The sequence below is a fragment of the Haemaphysalis longicornis genome, unplaced genomic scaffold, assembly GCF_048455015.1.
Source record: "Haemaphysalis longicornis isolate Haplotype H1 unplaced genomic scaffold, Haemaphysalis longicornis Haplotype H1 scaffold_8, whole genome shotgun sequence".
Taxonomy (NCBI): domain Eukaryota; kingdom Metazoa; phylum Arthropoda; class Arachnida; order Ixodida; family Ixodidae; genus Haemaphysalis; species Haemaphysalis longicornis.
Window position 1 is genome coordinate 57903611 of NW_027526445.1, and position 22332 is coordinate 57925942.

General features: G+C 42.1%; 1 long non-coding RNA gene across 1 annotated transcript in view; it reads right to left on the reverse strand.

Moving 5' to 3' along the window:
• Positions 1–2147: 2147 nt before the first annotated feature.
• LOC144149464 (uncharacterized) overlaps positions 2148–22332 on the reverse strand; it is a 43695-nt gene continuing 23510 nt past the window's right edge. The window contains exon 4 of the long non-coding RNA XR_013318313.1: positions 2148–2837. This is a non-coding gene — a long non-coding RNA (uncharacterized LOC144149464). The remainder of the gene's footprint in view (positions 2838–22332) is intronic.

Sequence of the window (22332 nt, forward strand, 5' to 3'; positions counted from 1 at the left end):
CGATGCCGGGGCTGTGCCCGATGTCGGTGTCGGTGCCGGGCCGACGAACAACACGTTGTATTCGGCCCGGGTGTTCCGTGGACAGTCTCGACTAGAAGAGACCGGGTGTTTCTCGGTGTGAAGAACTCCTGAGCGTTGACGCCCAGCTGAGAGCTTCAAGAAGGAATGTGCGGCTCCGTGACGAAGGCCCCCTAAGCGTTCTCGCCCAGCCGAGAGCTTCTGGAAACACCTGCTTCCTGCCCCCAGCGCTCGCCACCTCCTCTTCCTCCTCCTCTTTGCCTCTCGCGCCCTGCTTCCGCCTCCGCACACACCTCGTCTTCCTCGCTTCGACCTGCCGACCCCTGTCCGGTAAGCAGCGCCTCCTCACACCTTGTTATTTATTTTTATTTAATTTTTTTTTCTCAGTGTTTGGTTCTTCTCTCTTTTTTTTCCCCATTTTCGTACCACGGGACTGTGTGTTCTTATTATTTTTTTTCTAATTTATTTTCCCGCTCTCTCTTCATTCTTTTGCTACCCACCAACCAATATTCATTTGTACAAACTCTCCCTCCTCTTACCTTGCGCTCCCCGTTGCTACATTTTTTGTATATACATAACTCTGAAACGAACTTATTTTGAACTCTGAAGAAAGGGAGTCCTCTCCCTGAAACGTCAGTAAACTTATTTCTATTTTCTACGTCTTTCTCGTTTGTCTCAGTCTCTACTAGCCTTATATATATATATATATATATATATATATATATATATATATATATATATATATATATATATATATATATATATATATATATATATATATATATAGGGTTTGGAAATGAGGGGCTCGTTAGGAAAATACAGAAAGAAATGCCGGCAGAAAGAAATGCCGTGGGTCCGGTCCCCACTCTGGGCGCGTGTTTTTCTTTCTTTCTCATGTAATTAATAAAAAAAAATGTAACGTAACTAACAGTAAAAAATAGTACAACCATTCCCCTATGCCTTCTTTGGCGTTGAAGATTGCCGGCATTTCTTTCTGTATATATATATACATATATATATATATATATATATATATATATATATATATATATATATATATATATATATATATATATATATATATATATATATATATACATATATATATATTTATATATACCGAAAAATAGGTCGGCAGTCCTCAACGCCAAAGGCGTTGAAGACTGCCGACCTGTCCTTCTGTATTTTCCTCAACGAGCTCCTCATTTACTATTTATATATATGTATATATATATATATATAGCGAATCAGAATAGGAAATGAGGGGCTCGTTGAAAATAAGACAGAAATAAGAATTGGCATTCAAGAAGACCTCGGAAAGCAAAGGGGAGGATGTAGTAGCTCAAGATAAAGAATTTGGAAAATAAGAAAGTGGAGAAAAACTGCCCGCCAGGTGGGATCCGAACCCACGACCTCCAGAATACCAGTCTGGGGCGACCGATTGCACCAGACCGGTATTCTGGAGGACATGGGTTAGGCCCCACCCGGCGGGCATTTTTTTCTGCACTTTCCTATTTTCCAAATTCTTTATCTTGAGCTACTACATCCTCCCCTTTGCTTTCCGAGGTCTTCTTGACTGCCAATTCTAATTTCTGTCTTATATATATATAAATATATATATATATATATAAATATATTTATATATATGTATATAAATATATATATATATATATATATAATAAGTAAAGATTCAGATATCCAGCAACAACAATAACAAAGAAGGTTTACTCACATAAAGGCAACGGGAATTTATTTCATCATAGTGCAGTTACATGGATCCCACCCGGCGGCATGTTGTTCTCCACTTCCTTTCGATTTCTCAAATATGTGCCCTGTTTAACAGAATATCTCCCTATTTCTTTCTATCTCTCTCTCTCTCTTTCTCTCTCTCTCTCTCTCTCTCTATATATATATATATATATATATAGTGAAAGAAGTCGACTGAGATGTTTCCCATTTTTGTTGCCAACCGTTTCGAGTTAGGAACTCCTTCTTCAGGGCTGTATTTTTTTTTCATATTTCGCCTTTATACAAAAACTTCTGTGAGGGAGGGTTACTTCCTCGGAACATTGCTGGCGCTAGGCTGGACAAGGACGACGAATTACACACAACTGGACTGCACACTACCAACTGATTTATTAATCACAACAAACACAACTTATAAAGGAAAAAATTCAGATGACGTGAAAGGTGGAGTTAATCAGTCTCGCTGAAAATGAATACAATATTTGTCATGCGCATGCGCTTGCCTACGAACTGTCAAGTAGTGCCATCTCAGTTGTCGACAGTACAATCGATGGCGAACTGATATAGTCTTTTTCTTTTCGGATGGCGTAAGCTTCCCATATCTCGCGGGTGATCGTTTCTGAAGATTCAGAGAGGATCGTGGTGCTTTCGAATTTCGCAGAGCACCTATGTCTGGCGCAGTGGGCAGCCAAGTGTCCTGGGGCTGAGACTTGCTTGCACATATTGTTGTGTTCTCTGAGTCGTTCGTTAACGCAGCGTCCAGTTTGGCCAATGTATGCCTTCTTGCATGACAAAGGTATCCTATAGACAACCCCCGAGCAGCATGCGACCAACTTACTCGTGTTGCTAATGCCACATCCTGTTTGTTTAGCATCTCTGGTTTTGTTAGTCATCTTTCACAGCATTTTTAGTTTTTTGGGAGCAGAAAAAACAACCGGGACATCATGCCTCGTGCCAACCTTCTTTAACCTGTGGGAAAATTTGTGGATGTACTGCAGAACGGTCGGCTGCTTCTTTGGTTTTTTGCTGTCTTTCTCTGTGTTAATCTTCTTTACCACTGGTTTTAACAGTTTCTGCAACAGAGACAAGTACTTGATTAGTGAACCCACTTTTTGTTAGACGGTCAATTTGAAAAGATAGACTTTCAGTGACTCTGTGTTCGCAGGATTTTTTGATGGCTTGCGACATGCAAGAAGTGGCTATGGCTCTCTTAATTAACTTTGAGTGCGCCGAATCGTATGGCAGCAGCGCCTTCTCTCCTCTCGTGCGATAGCACCAACACGTGTGTGACAGTCCTGTCTTCAAGTTAATGTCAAGGAATTGAATGGCGTCATTGACAGGTTTTTCATATGTGAAATCAAGGCCCTGGTGCGCAGACTCAAATGCTGCAATGATTGGAGGGATGCTACTTTCAATGTCAGTACCTGGCATTAAGCAAACCAAAAAATCATCCACATACCGGAAGCATTTCTGCACATGCAAATCTGGTAATACACTTTCCAAAATGCGGTTGCCTTGTGCCAAAAATATGTCAGAAAGCACCGGCGCTATACACGAACCTATTCCAATTCCGTCGGACTGGACTAAGGGAAGCTCTCTTGATGACACGTCGCAAAATTTATTTTTTTGTGTTTTTCTGTTGTGCCTCCGTATTTACTTACGTTATATATATACTTACGTTATGCTAGTGCTATACCACCCCCAAACGATTAAACAAATACCATACCGTATATACCGGAGCAAGGGGAGGGAAGCCCAGCACCGACGCGTACGCTAGAGGTCGTGAGTTTGGATACCACCCGGAGGGCATGTTTTTCTCCACTTCCTTTCGATTTCTCAAATGTGTGCTTGTGTTCAAGGGATAATAAATTACACCTCACTTTCTTCCCCTCTGCCTTCCTTGGTCTTCTTGACTGCGTAGTCTTTCTTATATAGATGTAACATTGTAAGCTTACTTGTGTCCACTGCAAGGCAAATGTTTCCCACAAATATCTCAAGCAACGCCTTTCGAGGGAATTAAGGCCATTAGCGTGAAATCATAATCATTAGGCGGTTTGTAGCAAATGTACTCAAGTCGTTCATTTAAAGCACGCATTGAAGATTTTTCTTGTGCATATCGCCACACCCCCAGTACTCTTCCTGGGCAATCGAATTGGCACGTCTTTGAAAAGGCAAGCACGCATGCAATTTTCTTAGCAGAAACAGTTTTCTTTATCGTATGCGGGTGGAAGAGCAGTCCCAGAACAGTGACACCAGTGCCGTCATGGTAAACGTCTGTTTTGTGTTGGTGACAGCGCCTAATGGAAAAGATTGGGCGATAACATGTTTCGTGGCAGGAGGCAGTGTTACCTCGAGTTGTCTGTGCGGTGACGTGCGCTGTGGAATTGCACAACAAGTTTCGGTTTTCACATGGCGATAACACGAAATGTCAATGTTATGGTACATCTACCGAAGTGTACTACAAGGATGACTTGAACTACTAGTTCGTCCAGCGGAGCAGACTCCTTCGGCATCTGCAGTGCCTTCATGCACACACCATCACATGCAGCGCTCTTCCAACCTGTTCCACGTTCGCGAAAATATGATCCGAGTGACCATGCCAGAGTAAATACCCCATTGGGCTCCGGAGGCTTTAGTTCCCTTCGAAGTAACTTCCCCTCGTACTAGAGTGATCAGTTCGCTAACAATACAGAGAAACAAGCGCCTAGTCGTGGCAAAAGCGTACATTAGCCATCATACCTTAACCAACAAAGAGTTTCGCTAGTGAACTGATTCCTAAGTTGAAGAAGGGACTAGTTGTGGTAACTTGATAACGCCAGCCAGAGAGTGGGGATAAATGCGCCTGCTGTGGATTTGCTTGTCCCTCGCATGTGTGCAACTCGCGTGGCTATCTGTTCAGGCCATTGACGTCACAACGGCCCTATGCATATTTCTTACTCAGCCCAATATAGAACATCATTGTTTCTTAAAAATAACACTGGCCCAATTTTTTCGCCTGGAATAAAAGGTGCAGATGCGATACAAAAAGGAGGCTTTACCAAGCTAAAAAATATTTTGGTTGCGCACTGAAAGCTTGTCGACATGATCATACATCAGCACAACTGAAAGGGATATGATTAGGCAATTTTGAGTATACCCCAGAATAAAAAAAAAACTTTGCATTTCGCCCGCAAACAGAAACCCGGGATTATAATGCCATTTTCACAATCAAAAGACGGTTATGAAATAAATGCGATTAGTGCTTATTTTGCCTGAACTTTCTGTGTTCTAGAGTGTAGATGCTAAGGATAGAAAACACCCTCTCATTATAAACCTGACGTTTCTCGGAAGGGAAAATAACTGTTTGGAGGCACTATACTGGAAATACCATTGCGCAGGGAGAGGGGAACTAAAGTGTTCTTGTGATTATATGCCACTTCATCTGCAATGCGGCAGAGCTGGTCATCATTGTAATTAGTTCAGCGTCACCATTCAGTGTAATGATGGCCGGGCTTTTGTGTTCTTGATGCCCATTTGACCACTAATAAATTCATCTCCAAGGTCAATTGCATAAACTGAATTCTTTTTACCTGTATGACCTTCTGTTAGCCTTCGCATTCTGTATAGAAAACTTTATAGAAGAGGGCATCGGGGGCATCGAGGGCATCGGTTCACGCACATTATGAATAATATGTCGTATTTTTCTTGATTAACATTAACCTTGTGCGAGCCACTATTAGATGATTTTTATAAAATATTGACCACAAATATTTCGTTTTCAGATAATACATTGCAGTACAAACTATAGATGACCAGAATTTCACTGACGTGAAGCATTTCAATGATCAAGTCACCATTTAACCTTACATATGAGCCGTGGACGAGGCATTTTGCTTCTTTTTAAAAATGACTTACGGTAATTATCATCTGTTCAAAACAAGTTATAACTAATTGTGCATCTAATTAGGTGTATAGATTTGTGTTCTTCTGAATATCCTCATCAAAAAGAAAGCTGGATGAGTGCAGAAGCGCACGTCACAAGCAGAGACAGTTGACGCTGTGCAGTTTCCAAGTAAACCTTGATTGTGTAAACATCATTAAATGTATGTAGCTGTCTGCCCGAGCAGCGTCCAAAACAAAATCAATGCGTAAGTTTTGTGCGTCATATTTGATTGCTTTAAAACCGAAAATTTCGGAGTGAAAAGGTCCAGAACAACAAATGCGTGCTAAAATATAAAAAAAAAGTGGTGCGAAAGTAATCCGGCCCTAATCTATTCTCGTCGTACGTTTTTTTTTTCTTTCGGACATTCTTTTTGTTCTATATTTGCGGGGCGTAGCTAGAAGCATGTATGAACAGAACATGTTTCTCCTAATATTACAGTGTGGTTCTGGTCGTTTTTGGAGTGTTTCTGGGCTACTTCAGCTTTCAAGTTGGGTTATATTCGAATTCTTCTTTGCAGCCTCTGCCGTGTGTATTTTCGATCAGGTTATATTCCCGAAACACGTAGGAAAAAACGCATTCAGGCTACAATATTTAGTCATAAACTAAAAGCAGTTTTTCTGTTTGTCTCGCGCGGATGACGCTCGCATGCTTTAGGCGACCTATAAGTAGCCTAATATACTCTAATTATACTGTGCGCATGCTACATTTGCAGCACACGGACCTCCCTAAAAATCGCCCAGTGAAGCCATTCATCTCAATCAATGTTTGTATGTAGTTGTGTCTGTAGGGGAAATTACATACTTCCCTAAAGCAACGCATATCTTCTCAGTTGCATGTAACTACTGTGAGGAAATAGTGTTCAGTTCTGGGACCTGCCATGCATCTAACCATCCTATGATCGCTTCTCCGAATCAAACTCCCATTGTTGGCCATACTAGGTGCATATTCTATAAAATCTGCGGCACTGTTTTTACGGGGAATTAGTTGATGTTTATTGTAGTCGAAAGCATCTATCCAGAATAGAGATTTTTGTTTTGTGCAGAAAACACATGAGGCCCTGAACAGGTTACCTCGAAAATCGTTTATAACATGACTTCACTTAGAACAATAAATACTTCACAGTGGGTTTACGGGCTTTTATTTCTGTATTTTCTAAATGCTATAGGTTTTGTTTCGAAGTGTTGTGTACCACGTATAAATACCAGAAAATTGGAAGTTATTCGTATTGGTTGTCTTCCAGTAAATGATCATTAAAGGGTAACAGTGTCGTCGTGTTTATTTCGTAGCGCAAATTTTGTAATCTTCAGGATTTGTTGTTTTTAATCGAATTTTTAATCTGTTCTAATTCGCAATTAAAATTCGAGCTTTTTACATTGTGCCACATTGGGTCAGTGGCTAAGGCACTGCTCAGCTGAGGGCAATGTTGCAGGTTCTAAGAAGAACTGCCGCATCTGCTGTTTCCATGGAGGCCAAAAATGAAATCATTGTGTATAGAAAATATAGTGGATCGTAAAGGCACACATTGTGAGATTAATTCGTGTTTGGTAAGGCAAACCAATACCCGTGGGACGAATTGATTAACTGAAAAACAATGTGCTGAATAAAATTCATCAACCCACGTACAGATTGTTGACTAAAAGCAAGGGAAAGAATTTGTATAAGGGCAGGATGAGTAAAAAGTTTGCATAACTACCGTCAACCCTCCTAATGAGACACCAGGATTATTGCACACGTCAACAAATGACGGTTCATTGAAACACAGGACGAAATCCAGTCATGCTCACAGCATCGAAGGCTAAGGTAGGGCATGCGTACTTGTTAATGTTTTGTCAAATATTCACAGAGTCAGTTTTCGCTCCAAGATAGAAGCCGTGAGAAACACTAGTTACTATTTCCGAAAACTATTCCTTCTTTGGCATTGCCACCTCTTTAGATTTTGCTTACATGTAGACTCCATTACTGGCAACTTGAACCATTTTTAGCTTGCATTATAAATGCAAGGCAGGAATGCAAAACGAGGTGGTATTTGAGGTTGTCACGTTTTGTAGCAGGCAAAAACCCAGTTTTACACACTTCACTGTAACACGAGGAATTACCCGAATACTCCGAAATATTTCTTTTGGCCGTAGTCATAGTATTTTAAAAGCTGTTCTGCATTAGAGGAGTGTGCGTTGTTGCCTTGAGTTAGACAGAAGTACGCTAGATAGAAGTACGCCATCAATTTTAACGAAAAAACTTCACCGAAAAAAAGATTGTATGGCTTTCTAACCATACGGCCAAACACATTAATATATTTGTGTCTGTGTGTAATGTAGGGAGACAAGTTAGTGCAAATATAGGCATCACATACGTCAATAAAAACGCTAGAAAAAAATGCGAAAATGTTGCATATTCTGATTAGAAGCCGTGGAGGTATACCAGATGCGGTATCTTCTGTAAAAATTGACAATCTCCATCTACGACAAGAAATATACTGCTCCTGAAGTTAATACTGTTCTCCAATCAAAAAAGCTTGGATTAAAAATAGTTAGGATCAGGGCAACTTCAATAGATGACATTCTACAGAACTTAAAGAAAGCACTGATCACTGGTACGCATTTTTTGCTAGTCTTAGGTAGTATCTTCATGTGGCGTTTTCATGTTCGTAGGCAGAGTGGGCCCAACTGTTCTTTTGAAAATGAGAGATGTTTTTTGTGGTTAAAACATCATCCGTTGTACCAAATTATTCATGCATACCGTTTCACGAAATATCTTACTCTGTTCAAATTATTTCTTGTTGCCTACATTGCGAAAGCAGTCTTGCAAAAAAAATTCCCACATCTCCACAAAGTGAATTATGAGGAGTGAGCGAAGCACAGCGGATCGTTCTTACCACAAATATCTCGTGGCATTGCCCACTCGCGCAGGTACACGAGTGACAATGCGTGCGTACAGCATATACAATTCCAGTGCAATTCAATCCGATACAATTCAATTTATTCCACTGTAATTCAGTTCAATCCAATTCAATCCAACCCAAACCATTTCAATCCAAGCCAATCCAAGTTAATGCAATCCAAATCAATCCTATCCAATTACAATGCTCCTCACGCATGCGCAAAACTGTGTTGAAGAACGCCAAGCCCCGCACAAAGCGAGGTCCTAAGGTGCTTCGTCCCTAAACGTATTTTTTTACAAATGCTACTCCTTTGCGATGGATGCCATGTAGACCTTATACGGGGCCAAGTGGATCCGAAAGTTGAAATCCCGGTGATTACTGTGTTCCACATTGTAGCTGCTATGGATAGAGAACACCCACCCATTATAAACCAGACGTTATTCGCAAGGAAAAATAGTTGGTGTGAGGCAATAACCCGGAAAGAACGTTGCACATGGACAGTTGGAATAAACTTGTCTTGCAGAACATGCGCCAGTTCATCCTACATGTGGCAGTGGTGGTCATCATTGTGATTAGTCCGGCGTGGCCATTCAGTATAATTATGGCCGTGGGATTGAGCTCTACACGCCCATTTGACCATTATTAAGTTATTGGCCAAAGTCACTTGCATAAACTGTATTTTGTTTACCTGTGTGACATTTTCTTTGCCACAGCGTTCTCCAAAGAAAACTTTTATATCCGGGAGGGCATCATGTGCCTCAGCCAGCGATTCATGCCCACTCTGAATATTAGTTTGTATGTTTCTAGGTTAACATTACCAGTGTGTTTGCCACTTTCACATGAGGGCATTTATAAAAAAAATATCAATCGCAACCGTTTTGTTTTGCGATAACATTTTGCAGTACAAATAAAAGGTGTCCAGAAATTTTCTATGGTTCATTGATTTGGTATATTTCAATTGTCCAGTCATCATTTTATCTGAAATATCAGCCGTAGACAAGCCCTCTAGCTTCTTGTAAAGTTGACACAAAGTAATTGTCATCTCTTCAATACAAGGTATAACTAATTGTACACCTGATTAGGTAAATAGATTTGTGTTCTTCTGAATATCCTCATCAAAGAGAAAACTGGATGAGTGCAGAAGCGCACGTCACAAACACAGACAGTTCACGCTGTGCAGTTTCCAAGTAAACTTTGTTTGTGTAGTCAACATCAAATTTATGTAGCTGTCTGCGCGAGCAGCGTCAACAACAAAATCAATGAGTAAGTTTAGTCCGTCATATCTCATTGCTTCAAAACCAGAAATATCGGAGTGGAAACTTCCAAAATAATTAATGCGCGCAAAAATTTGAAAAGAAACAGGTGCGAAAGTAATTGGGCCCTAATCTTTTCGGGTCCTATTTCTTTTCCCTTTCGTTTTTTTTTGTTGTATATTTGCGGTGCTTAGATAGAAGCATGTATCAACAGAACGTGTTTCTCCGAGTCTTACATTGTGGTTCTGGGCGTTTTTGGAGCATTTGTGTGCGTCTTCAGATTTTAAGTTGCGTTATTTCGAATTCTTCTTTGCACCCTCTGCCGTGTATATTTTCGGTCATGTTATATTACCGAAGCAAGTTGAAAAAAAACGCATTCAGGCTAAAGTATTTATTTATAGATTAAAAGCAGCTTTTCCATTTGTCTCTGGCGGATGTCGCTCGCGGCTTTGAGCCCCCTATGGGTTACTCGGCACATGCTTCATTTGCAGCACTCGGACAGCCCTAAGAATCACCGAGTTGAGCAATACATCTCAATAGATGTTCGTTTGTTGTTTTTGTCTCTGTAGGGGAAATTACATACTTCCAAAGGCAACGGAAATCTTCTCAGTTGCATGTAACTACTGTGGGGAAATACTGTTCAGTTCTGGGACCTTGGCTTGAATCTAACCATCCTATGATCGCTTCTCCAAATCTCACTCCCATTGCGCAATACTAGGTCCATATTCTACAAAATATGTGACACTGTTTTTACGGAGAAATAGTTGCTGTTTATTGTAGTGGAAACCACGTATCCAGAATCGATATTTTTGTTTTGTTCAGAAAACACATGAGGCGCTGAACAGGTTAGCCCGAATTTTTTTTAAATATCGCTTCAATTACAACAAGAAGTACTTCAGAGTTGGTTTACGGGTATTTATTTCGGTATTTTCACAATGCCATAAGCTCTGTTGCGAAGTTTTGTGCACCGCGTTTAAATACGAGAAAATAGGAGGTTATTCGTATGGGTTGTCTTCCAGTTAAGGTACGTTAAAGGGTAAGCGTGTCGTCGTGTTTATTTCCTAGCGCATATTTTTTAATCTTCCGGATTTGCTGTTCTAAATTGAATTTTAACCTGTTCTTATTCGCAATTAAAATTCGGGATGTTTACAATGTGCCGCATTGGTTCAATGGTAAGGCACTGCTCAGCTGAGGGCAAGGTTGCAGGTTCTTAGAAGAACTGCAGCGTCTGGTGTTTCATGGAGGCGAAAGATTAAATCATTGTTTTGGTGCGAATACAGCGGATGGTAGAGGCGCACAGTTGCTGACAATATCTTATTGTTGGTAAGGCGCATCTCTACCCGTGGGACGAATTGATGTACTGAAAATCAATGCGCTGAATAACATTCATCTACCCACGTACAGATTGTTTCTTAAAAGCTAGAGAAAGAATTTGTATAAGGGCAGGATGAGTATAAAGTTTGCATAACTACCCTCATCCCTCCTAGTGAGACACCAGAATTATTCACTTGTCAACAAATAATGGTTCATTAGAACACAGGGCAGAATCTAGCCATGCTTACAGCATCCAAGGCTAAGATAGGGCGTGCCTACTTGTTAATATTTAGTCAAATAATCACAGAGTCAGTTTTCTCTCCAAGGTAGAAGCCGTAAACAAAACTAGTCTACTATTTCTGAAAAAAATTCCTTCAATAACATTGCCACGTCGTTCGATTTTGCTTACAGGTAAGCTCCATTACTGGCGACTTGAAGCAATTTTAGCAGGCATTAAGAATGCAATGCAGGAATGTAAAACAAGGTGGTTTTCGAGGTTGTCACGTTTTGAAGGCGGCAAAAACCCAGTTTTACACACTTCACTGTAACACCAGTATTAAAGGAGCCATGAAGAGAAAACACAAGTTTGGTTCATTCGAAAGATTGCCTCGTTAGAACCATAACGACACCACTTATAACGCAAACTTCGCTCAAATAAGCTACATAATTAGGAAAAACGGGAATGGTCATGCGACCCACCAGCTCATTTCCCGCAACAGAACCTATGCCGTCACATGGGCTAAGCTCTGCGATTGGCGGAGGCCGGCAAAAGCAAACGCATGTTAGGCAGGGCTTACAGCTTGCATAGCGAGCTAAATGCCCGTGAAACATACTGCACATTCTTTTTATGACAAAGAACGGTGGAGTAAACGGTTGAAGGTCCGAACGAACTCGCAAGCGTGTGCGCCAATGCGTACGAAACTAGCGCGCCGGCCGAGCTCGACATCTCGCCGTCGCGCAGACGAATTTTCGGGTTCGAGGCTCTTCGGGGCCAACGAACCGATCCAGCACGCACAGCCGCGACCTTGCTTCGTATCGTAATCCCTTCACAGGAGGTTGGCCGTCATATCGCCAACCAGCAAAGGTAAAAATAGAAACGAGGGGCGTAAGGAACAGCAAGAAGCGACGAGATAGTGCCAGTCGTCGCGTAAGTTTCGAATGGTGTTGGTTTGCTGCTGTCGTTACGAGCTCGTTTCCAGTTTACAACCACTGAAAACTTCAGTTTGTTCAGTTACGGCAGGGACCCTTACGTTAGCTCACTCCTGGAACATGCTGGCGCTCGTTGCCGACTTCGTCAAATCGCTCTGACCTTGGGGAAAAAAATGCCGTAAACACCGCGCATTGACGCTCGTATCTTTCTGGTCGAAGCAGAGAGCTCGCGCGAACGGCTTTCCATACACGACACCGGCCAACTGGCATAAGTGATACTGCTACTGAAATTGAACTATTATTAACCGTAATCAAAATACGGCACATACGTACCAGTCTATATTCGTCCGTCGCGACGGGGCTGACGAGGCAGCGGTGCCGACGGCTGGGCGTTCGTCTGTTGTGGCTATCGCGGAATGGTCGCTTTCACGTCCACCGCTTTTCCCACAACTCTTGCCGCTCGTGCACTTAGAAGCATTGAGCGTTTTTGTGGTGTGAGGTTGTTAAATGCAAGCCCGAGCTCCTCGGCGAGAGTTTTGTTCTCCGGATCAGGCGATTCCATGACTAGGGCTGCGGGTGCACTAGGTTTTACTAGTATTTTTAAAATGGCCGCCGTCTCGATCGACTCCCGCGTGTGGGTGCTATATGGAGTCGACATACTAAGTATCTGTTTCATGGACCGGCTCTATGACGCCATTGTACACGTCACGGAATGTTCAATTTTAGCGGGAGATTTAAAATTTTGGCTTAAATTGCCTTATTTATCAGTGAATAAAGCATCATTTGCTTCCGGGAAAGCGCTTGGGGTACTATGAAACACCTAATCTTTCGAATAAAACAAACTTTTGTTTTCTCTTCATGGCTCCTTTAAGCGCAATACTCTGAAATGTTTCTTTTGGCCGTTGTCATAGTATTTTGAAAGCTGTTCTGCATTACACGAGTGCGCACTGTTTGCTTCAGTTTGATTAAAGTACGCTAGATAGAAGTACGCCATCACTGTTAACGCAAACACTTCATATAAAAAACACCTTGTGTGTCCTTCGAACAATATGACAAAACGCATAAATTTATTTTTTTGTCTTATGTAGGGAGACAAGTGAGCTAAAATATAGGCATCACGTACGTCAATGAAAACGCTAGAAAAAAGCAAAAATGTTGCGTAATTCAATTAGAAGCCATGGAGGTATATCAGTGTCGCGGTGCCTTCTGTAAAAATGGACAATCTCAATTAATGGCAAGAAAAGGAACGTTCTTGAAGTTAATACTGTTCTGCAAGGAAAAAAGCTTGGAATAAAAAATGGTTAAGATCAGGCCAACTTCAACAGATGATATTCTACCGAACTTGAAGACTGCACTGATCACAGCTACGCATTTGTTGCCTGTCTTAGGCAGTATCTTCATGCGGAGTTTTCATGTTCGTAGGCAGAGTGGGCTCAACTGTTCTTTTGAAAATGAGAGGTCTTTATTGTTGTCAAAACATCATCCCTTGTACCAAATTGTTCTTGTATACCGTTTCCCGAAATATCTTACTCTATTCAATATAATTCTTGTTGCCTACATTGCGAAAGCAGTCTCGCAAAAAATTCCCACATCTCCACAAAGTGAATCATGAGGAGTGAGCGAAGCACAGCGGATCGTTCTTACCATAAATCACTCGTGGCATTGCCCACTCGCGCATGTACACGAGTGACAATGCGTGCGTAAAGCATATACAATTCCAATGTAATTCAATCCGATACAATTCAATTTATTCCACTCTAATTCACTTCAATATAATTCAATCCAACCCAAACCATTTCAATCCAAGCCAATCCAAGTTAATGCAATCCAAATCAATCCTATCCAATTACAATGCTCCTCACGCATGCGCAAAACTTTGTAGAAGAACGCCAAGCCCCGCACAGAGCGAGATCATAAGGTGCTTCGTCCCTAAATGTATTTTTTTTACAAATGCTACTCCTTTGCGATGGATGCCATGTAGACCTTATATGGGGCCAAGTAGATCCGAAAGTTGATATCCCGGTGATTACTGTGTTCCACAGTGTAGCTGCTAAGGATAGAGAACACCAACCCATTATAAACCAGACGTTATTCTCAAGGAAAAATAGTTTGTGTGAGGCAATAACCAGGAAAGAACGTTGCGCATGGACAGTTGGAATAAACTTGTCTTGCAGAATATGCGCCAGTTCATCTTACATGTGGCAGTGGTGGTCATCATTGTGATTAGTACTGCTTGGCCATTCAGTATAATTATGGCCGTGGGATTGAGCTCTACACGCCCATTTGACCATTATTAAATTATTCGCCAACGTCACTTGCATAAACTGTATTTTGTTTAACTGTGTGACATTTTCTTTGCCACAGCGTTCTCCAAAGAAAACTTTTATATCGGGGAGTGCATCATTTGCCTCAGCCAGCGATTAATGCCCATTCTGAATATTAGTTTGTATGTTTCTAGGTTAACATTACCAGTGTGTTTGCCGCTTTCACATGAGGGCATTTATAAAAAAATATCGTACGCAACCATTTTGTTGTGCGATAACATTTTGCAGTACAAATAAAAGGTGCCCAGAAATTTCCTATGGTTCGTCGATTTGGTAAATTTCAATTGTCCAGTCATCATTTTACCTCAAAAATCAGCCGTAGACGAGCCCTCTAGCTTCTTGTAAAGTTGACACAAAGTTATTGTCATCTGTTCAATACAAGAAATAACTAATTGTACACCTAATTAGGTAAAGAGATTTGTGTTTTTTCTGAATATACTCATCAAAGAGAAAACTGGATGAGTGCAGAGCGCACGTCACAAACACAGACAGTTCATGCTGTGCAGTTTCCAAGTAAACTTTGTTTGTGTAATCAACATTAAATTTATGTAGCTGTCTGCGCGAAGAGCGTCCACAACAAAATTAATGCGTGAGTTTTGTGCGTCATATTTGATTGCTTGAAAACCTCAAATATCGGATTGAAAAGGTTTTGATTGCTTCAAAACCTCAAATATCGGATTGAACATTCGAATTGTTCTTTGCCGCCTCTGCCATGTATATTTTCGGTCAGGTTAAAATCCCAAAACACGTAGGAAAAAACGCATTCTGGCTACGATATTTACTCATAGATTGAAAGCACTTTTTTGTCTTTGGTGGATATCCATCGCGGTCATTATGCGAGCTATGGATTATATACTTTGCACATGCTTCATTTGCCGCTCGCGAACCACCCTAAAAAAGTTCCAGTTGAGCCATAAATATCAATATATGTTCGTTTGTTGTTGTTGTGTCTGTAGGTGAAATGGCATGCTTCCGTAAGGCAATAGAAATCCTCTCAGCTACATCTAACTACTGTGGGGAAATACAGTTAAGTTCTGGAACCCTACTGTGCATCCCATTATCGAATGATCGCTGCTCCGAATCCTACTCCCACAGTGGGCCAGACTATGTTTGTATCCTACGAAATATGTCAGTGTTTTTACAGAGAAATAGTTCTGCTTATGGTGGTCGAAATCATGAAGCCAGAATCGAGAGTATTGTTTTGTGCAGAAAACACATGAGGCCCTGAACGGGTTAGCCCGAAAATCTTTTATAATATGGCTTCACTTACAGCAAAAAGTACTTCACAGCGCGTTTACCGGGATTCATTTTGTATTTTCAAAATGCTATACGTTCTGTAGCAGAATCTGGTGTACCTATATATACCAGAAAAAAGGAGGTTATCCATATTGGTTTTCTTCCAGCAAATGATTGTTAACGGGTGACCGTGTTGTCGTGTTTATTTCCTAGCGAAAATATTGTAATCTTCCGGATTTTTTGCTGCTTAATCGAATTTTTATCCTGTTCTCGTTCGCAATTATAATTCTGGCTTTTTGCAATCTTCCACATTTGCTGAGTGGCTTCGGCACTGCTCAGCTGAGGGCAAGGTTGCAGGTTCTGAGACGAATTGCAGCATCCGGTGTTTCAATGGGGGCGGAAAATAAAAACATTGTGTATCGCGAATACAGTGGATTGTACTGTAGCACAGTTGGTGAGATTAATTTTCCTTCCTTTGGTAAGGTTGGTAAGGCACACCTATAGCCCTGGGACGAATTGATGAACTGAAAATCAATGTATTGAATAACATTCACCAAACCATGTACTAATGGTTTGTTGAAAGCAAGAGAAAGAATTGTTATAAGGGCAGGTTGAGTAAAAAATTTGAATAACTACCGTCATCCCTCCTTGTGACACAACTGAATTATTGCACATATGCAGAAAGAATGGTTCGTTGAAACACAGTGTGGACTACAGTCATGTTCACAGCATCGAAAGCTAAGGTAGGCTCCGCGAACTTGTTAATATTTAGTCAAATAATCACAGAGTCAGTTTTCGCTCCAAGATCGAAGCCGCAAGAGAAAGTAGTCTACTATTTCCGAAAACAATTCCCTCTTTGACACACCCACTTCGTTACATTTTGCTTAGATATACGCTCCCTTACAGGCAACCTGAAGCATTTTAACTTGCAATCTGAATGCAAGACCTCAATGAAAAACATGGCGGTATTCGAGGTAGTAACGTTTTGTAGCTCGCCCAAACCCTGTTTTACACGCTTAACTGTAATACCAAGAATAAACGCAATACTTCTAAATGTTTCTTTTCGTCGTAGTCATAGTATTTCGAAGGCTATCTTGCATTAGACGAGTGTGCCCTGTTTGCTTGTGTTAGATAGAAGTACGCTATATAAAGAGGTTCTGTGAACTTTGGAGAATACAGCCAAACTCAATAATTTATTTTATGTGTTATGTAGGCAGACAATTGAGTTCTAATAAAGGCATCAGGTACGCCAATGATAGCACAAAAAAATTGCGAAAATGTTGTGTAATCCAATAATAAAAGTCGTGCAGGAATACCAGAGTGCCGATACCTTCTATAAAACTAGAGAGCCTTAATTACAGCATGAAAAATAACCTTCTTGAAGTTATTACTGTTCTGCAAAAAAAACAACCTTGGGTTAAAAATTAGTTGAGATCACCCAACTTCGAATGTGACATTTGCAGAACTTAGAGACGGCGCTAATCATTGGTCCGCATGTTTTGCTTGTCTTAGGCAGTATCTTCATGCGGGGTTTTCCAGTTCGCTACAGACGGTGCCCAACTGTTCTTTTCATAATGAGTGAATCTTTTTGTTTTGAAAACATGAGGCGTTGTACCAATTTGTTCATGTTTACCGTTTCCCGGAATATCTGACGCTATTAAAATTGTTTCTATGCTGCGGACACCGCGAAAGCAGTCTTGCAAAAAAATTCACGCATCTCCATGCAGTGAATCTTGAGAAGTCAGCGAAGCACTCCGGGTCATTTCTACCGTAAATCACGCGTGGCATTGCCTACTCGCGAATGTAAATGAGTGACAATGCGTGCGTACACTATATACAATTCCGATGCAATCCAATACGATACAATTCAATTTATTCCGGTCCAATACATTTCCATTCAATGCAGTCCAACTCAAATCCTTTCAATCCAATTTTATCCAAGACAATCCATTTAAATCCAATTCAATCCACTGCTCCTCGCGCATGCGCAAAATTGTGTACACGGTCGCCAAGCCCCATACAGAGCGAGGTTCTAAGGTGCTTCGCCCCTAAAGTTACTTTTTTACAAATGCTATACTCTCCCGATGGATGTCAGGTACACCTTGTATGCGGCAAAATAAATTCAAAAGTTTATGTTCCTGTGATCACTGAAAAAAAAGGTTGTAGAAAGAAGGAGGAGATTACATCAATGTACTCATAAAAAAACGCGCTCTTGCATTCCCAGTCGTGGCTCTCAATCGGGTGTGACATATAATGGTGAAAGTATAAGAATTTGAGCGGGAGCCAGTTTGAGTAGCCGTATTGTATATTGAGACGAAGGGAGGCATCAGTGCTGCTGGTATGTAGTGAGATACCACGTTTTTGGAAGCAATTACACTAATTTTATACAAAAATTTTACGACAACTCCGAAAGTCCGTAATGTAAAATTTGAAAGCAGCTTTAACTCCCATCATCTCGGAGAGAGCCCATGGCTGCTGCGTTTCCGGAAGTGATAGCGTGGTACGCGAACGGACGATGGTGTGCGATATCTGGGGTATTCCAGAGTTTCGTCGCTCCGTTTGCTCCATCTGTACCATAGTTAACGGGCTGTCTGGGACTTCCCTCGTCAACTGCGTATTCGTTCCGGTGGCGGGATTAGCTCCACGGCCCGCCTTCACCACGGCGGGGCCTTTAGTTAGATTGGGTGCGTTCTCTTTGGCGTGCGGGCACGCGCAGGCGAAGTTTACCCAACAGGTTAAGAAAAAAAGAATCCACTTTGTTTGCGTACACTAGAACTCGGTTACTCACGACCACAACGTGCATGCCATCCTTTAGCCCTTATTGAAGTAAGTGAAATTTACGCGGAAAGTTGGGTGCTTGGTGAATTGATCCAGCGGTAGAGCGGTAGGAGGTGCAAAACCGCCCCGGGCAGCAGCAGTCGTTGCTGCAGGTTTCTGCCAATACAGTAATCACGGAATAGAAGTACCTTAGGGAGTGCTCAAGCTTTCTATTAGCAGCGCGACCACAGCGAAGATTGTTAGGAATTGTGCCTCAACCATCAGCCAAGAGTGCCGCTGTTTAAATGATCCACGCGACTGAGCTGACCACGAAACACTGTTGTACCTGCAGCGCGTATAAGGTGTTAGGCTTTTGTACTTTTTGTGAAATTGAAAAAATACAGTACGCTAGGTTTAATTTTCGCCTCTGTTCGTATCTCCTTCCTCGGTCGACACTAGATGTCAGTGAAGAGGCAGTCGCAAATTCCTTGGCGGCTTCGGGAAACTGCCCTCCCCCGAACACTTTCAACGTACCTTTATCCATTGCGCTCCTGCTCGACGTATCTCGCGAAACTTTCTTTCTAAACGTCTTTAGCTCGGTTGCGTCAAGGCATGACTGCGCCGCGAAACTACACAAGCGGCCACTTACGAGCTTGCCGTCAAACAATAAAGACCGAATTTGCTCTGCATACCTAAATTTGCTCGGGTTTTATTAAGCAATTTCATATTCTATGCGGAAGTAAATGTTAGTCAACCGATTCTGCCGTATTGCTTCCAAATACTACTCCTGTCAAAACAATGAATAACCATGTTTTCCTCTCAATTCTTCGGATTACAACCAAGGGGGTAAGAAAAAAGAAATGACTTTGTTTTCGTACACTAGAACTCGGTTACTCACGACAACGACCTGCATGCAGTCCTTTAACCCTACACTGATGTAATTGAAAGATACGCGAAACGTTGGGCGCTTGGTGAAATGATTCAGTGGTACGAGGTTCAAAACCGCACCGGGTAGCATGAGTCCTTGCTGCAGAAGAGGCCCTTAACTTTGACGTCGTACACGTAATGAAATCGACGCGCCTTCTTACAGCAATCGTTTATGTAGCAGGTAAAACGGTTCGACTGCATTTTTGTGACGTCAAAAAAGATCCATAACAAAATGCAGATGTTGCTCTAGGAACCGAATAGTTACACTAAGAACGTTGTCACGTGAACTGATGGTGGGGTTGTCTTGACCAGCTCGGAGAGATGGACGTACGAAAGCCCATAGCGGGTTTGACAAAACACGCAATTAATGCACAGTTAAAACCCTGAAGCAATCACTTAATAAACAAATTTCACTCAACCAATAACCCTCAAATAGATAACGAAAAACAAAAAATATACAATTCACAACAAAATTCAAGTCTCTACAATGAAGTCTGACACCATTACTTTAAGTCCCCTCAAACAATCACCTTCTAGATGACCTCTCTACAAAGACAACGTCATAGCCGTGTCCTGCAATTGCGTCCCTATTGGGCTGGCCTACCCCGGTGGCTTTAATGGATCCTGAAACATGAAACAGTGTGTGAGGAACAAAACAGATCAGACCTTGACGGAGTGAAGTTGTGAATAGAAAAGTTTATTGTTAGTTTTATTAACAAACAAAATAGCTTAAATTGCACAGCGCATCGCAGACAATAAGCTCACCCCCAACACGTTAGATAGACGCAAAACTGAGCGCTGCATGTACAAGGCTAACAAAATTGTCAAACTGGTCGGTTCGATTTTACAGAACTGACTCAAACTCATCGCTGTCCGCTTTATACGAAATAGCACACTAATTGTGTCTTAGAGTAACACCTTTGTTCCTTTTTAAATGCGGAGCATTTCTTAGGCTCGCGATGTTGTCGGCGCGGTCCACATGCTCACTGCGTATGCGCGTCGCGTCGAGGCGCAGGTGCGCGTCTCTCCCCCGTACCCTCCTCGCTCTCAACAACAGCTCCGGCGGTGCGGGGGGAGGGCTTCTGTGCGCGCATGCGTCGTAGCTACAAGTGCGCTGCGTCGCGCTCAACAGTAACGGCAGCAGGGCGTGTACACGTGATAAGGGCGTGGTGGGTGCGTGGAAGGTTCGCGCGCTTGTGGACGGCAGTATACGTATGCGCGTCTCTCCCTCGTAGTCCTCTCCCTCGAACGCGGGCGGTGTGTATATAAGCGGCGGAGCGCGCGTTCGGAATTCAGTCAAGGGCGTCTTTGCTTGGCTTTCGCTTGACTTGGCGCTTTGCTTGACGGCACCAAGCAATAAAGACAGACTTTAACTTTACACTCCTTGCCTTCGCTACTCCTTCATTCCATAAATAAAAATAATAAAGACGAAATAACAATTAAGCATTCCCAAACCATACCCAATTACGCAACATTCACGTGATACCCCCACCACTCTGCGACGCATTTACTCGAGTTCCCCCGTGGGGATATGCGGGCGGGTTTTTTTCTTTTGAGCAGTTTTGATGCATCCCCTCTCAAAGGGTGCTCGGACACATGACAAATCACCCGCCGGTCTAAGAGGTTTTTCTCAAAAAGCTGCTTACCATTGACCGCCGATGTCCGCTTGTTCTACAACACCTGTTCACTTCCAAGGTCACACTTCCCTCCACTTTCATTTCACTTTCACAATTTATCACTTATTTGTAGTTCACTCCTCCTCACAGACCCCACACGTCATGTTCACCCAACGTTCACACTCCTTTTGCCAAGATCACATTTTCTCAAACCCTAGATACCCCAACTCTTCTCCTACACATCGCTGCAATCAAACACTTCCATGATCTCTAGTCTGTAACACTCTTCCTCTATCAGCAAAACAAAACGTTTTTTCCTACGCCCGCTAATCAACCTGCACATTGGAGCTACTTCTTTTATATCTATATTTCATACCCTTACAATTCCTTTTCGTTTCAACTCGGTACCTAACTTATAGGCAGTTACACCAACATACTCATACAATCTGTTTGATCACATCACCTAGTCAAACACATCAATATTCTAATATTCGTCATCCCAATTTGTCAATACGAACTTCGTCACTCACTCATTCATATCTGTATTATATGCAACTACACCAACCTTGCCCTTTTACTATAAAACAATATTCATGCTGCGCCACAATACACAACTTATTCGAAACCAGTAAGGGTCCTATTCCCGTCCAAGTCAACTCCGCGTCCTGCATCAGGTTTTTTGACCCATGGCTTCATCCTCCTCTTACATTCAGCACCCTTCATAATACTTTCGTCTCTGTTCGAACCACTGTGAATGTTCACTTCTCTCACTGGCCTATAACCCAAGCCCTGTATCCAGTACTTGCCTACTGCCAGCTTTCTCTGGATTTCGCGAATCTCGCACGTTCTCTCCGTTTGTGTCTAATTGGCGCGTCGGCGCTTGCGCTATCCTCTGAAATTAGTACTCTGGCTACTGCCGGAGAGTTCAATGCCTATCACGTGGCCCACACGACCTTGGCTGCGGTGCCGATTACAGAGGCAGCCGTTCGTCTTAGATGCCTTAGCTGGTCTGCTGCGCGTCATCTTGGTAGCGTGCGATAACTATACGAACTTCACAGCTCCCGCATCACTTTTCGCACAGCTCCCCTCATGCAGTCGAACCTTCCGAAGACCCAAAGTTTTTTCCTCCTCTGTATCACCCGATTGCGTAAACGCGTGCACTTTTTCTCGCCCCCTTGCTTCCCAGCCAACT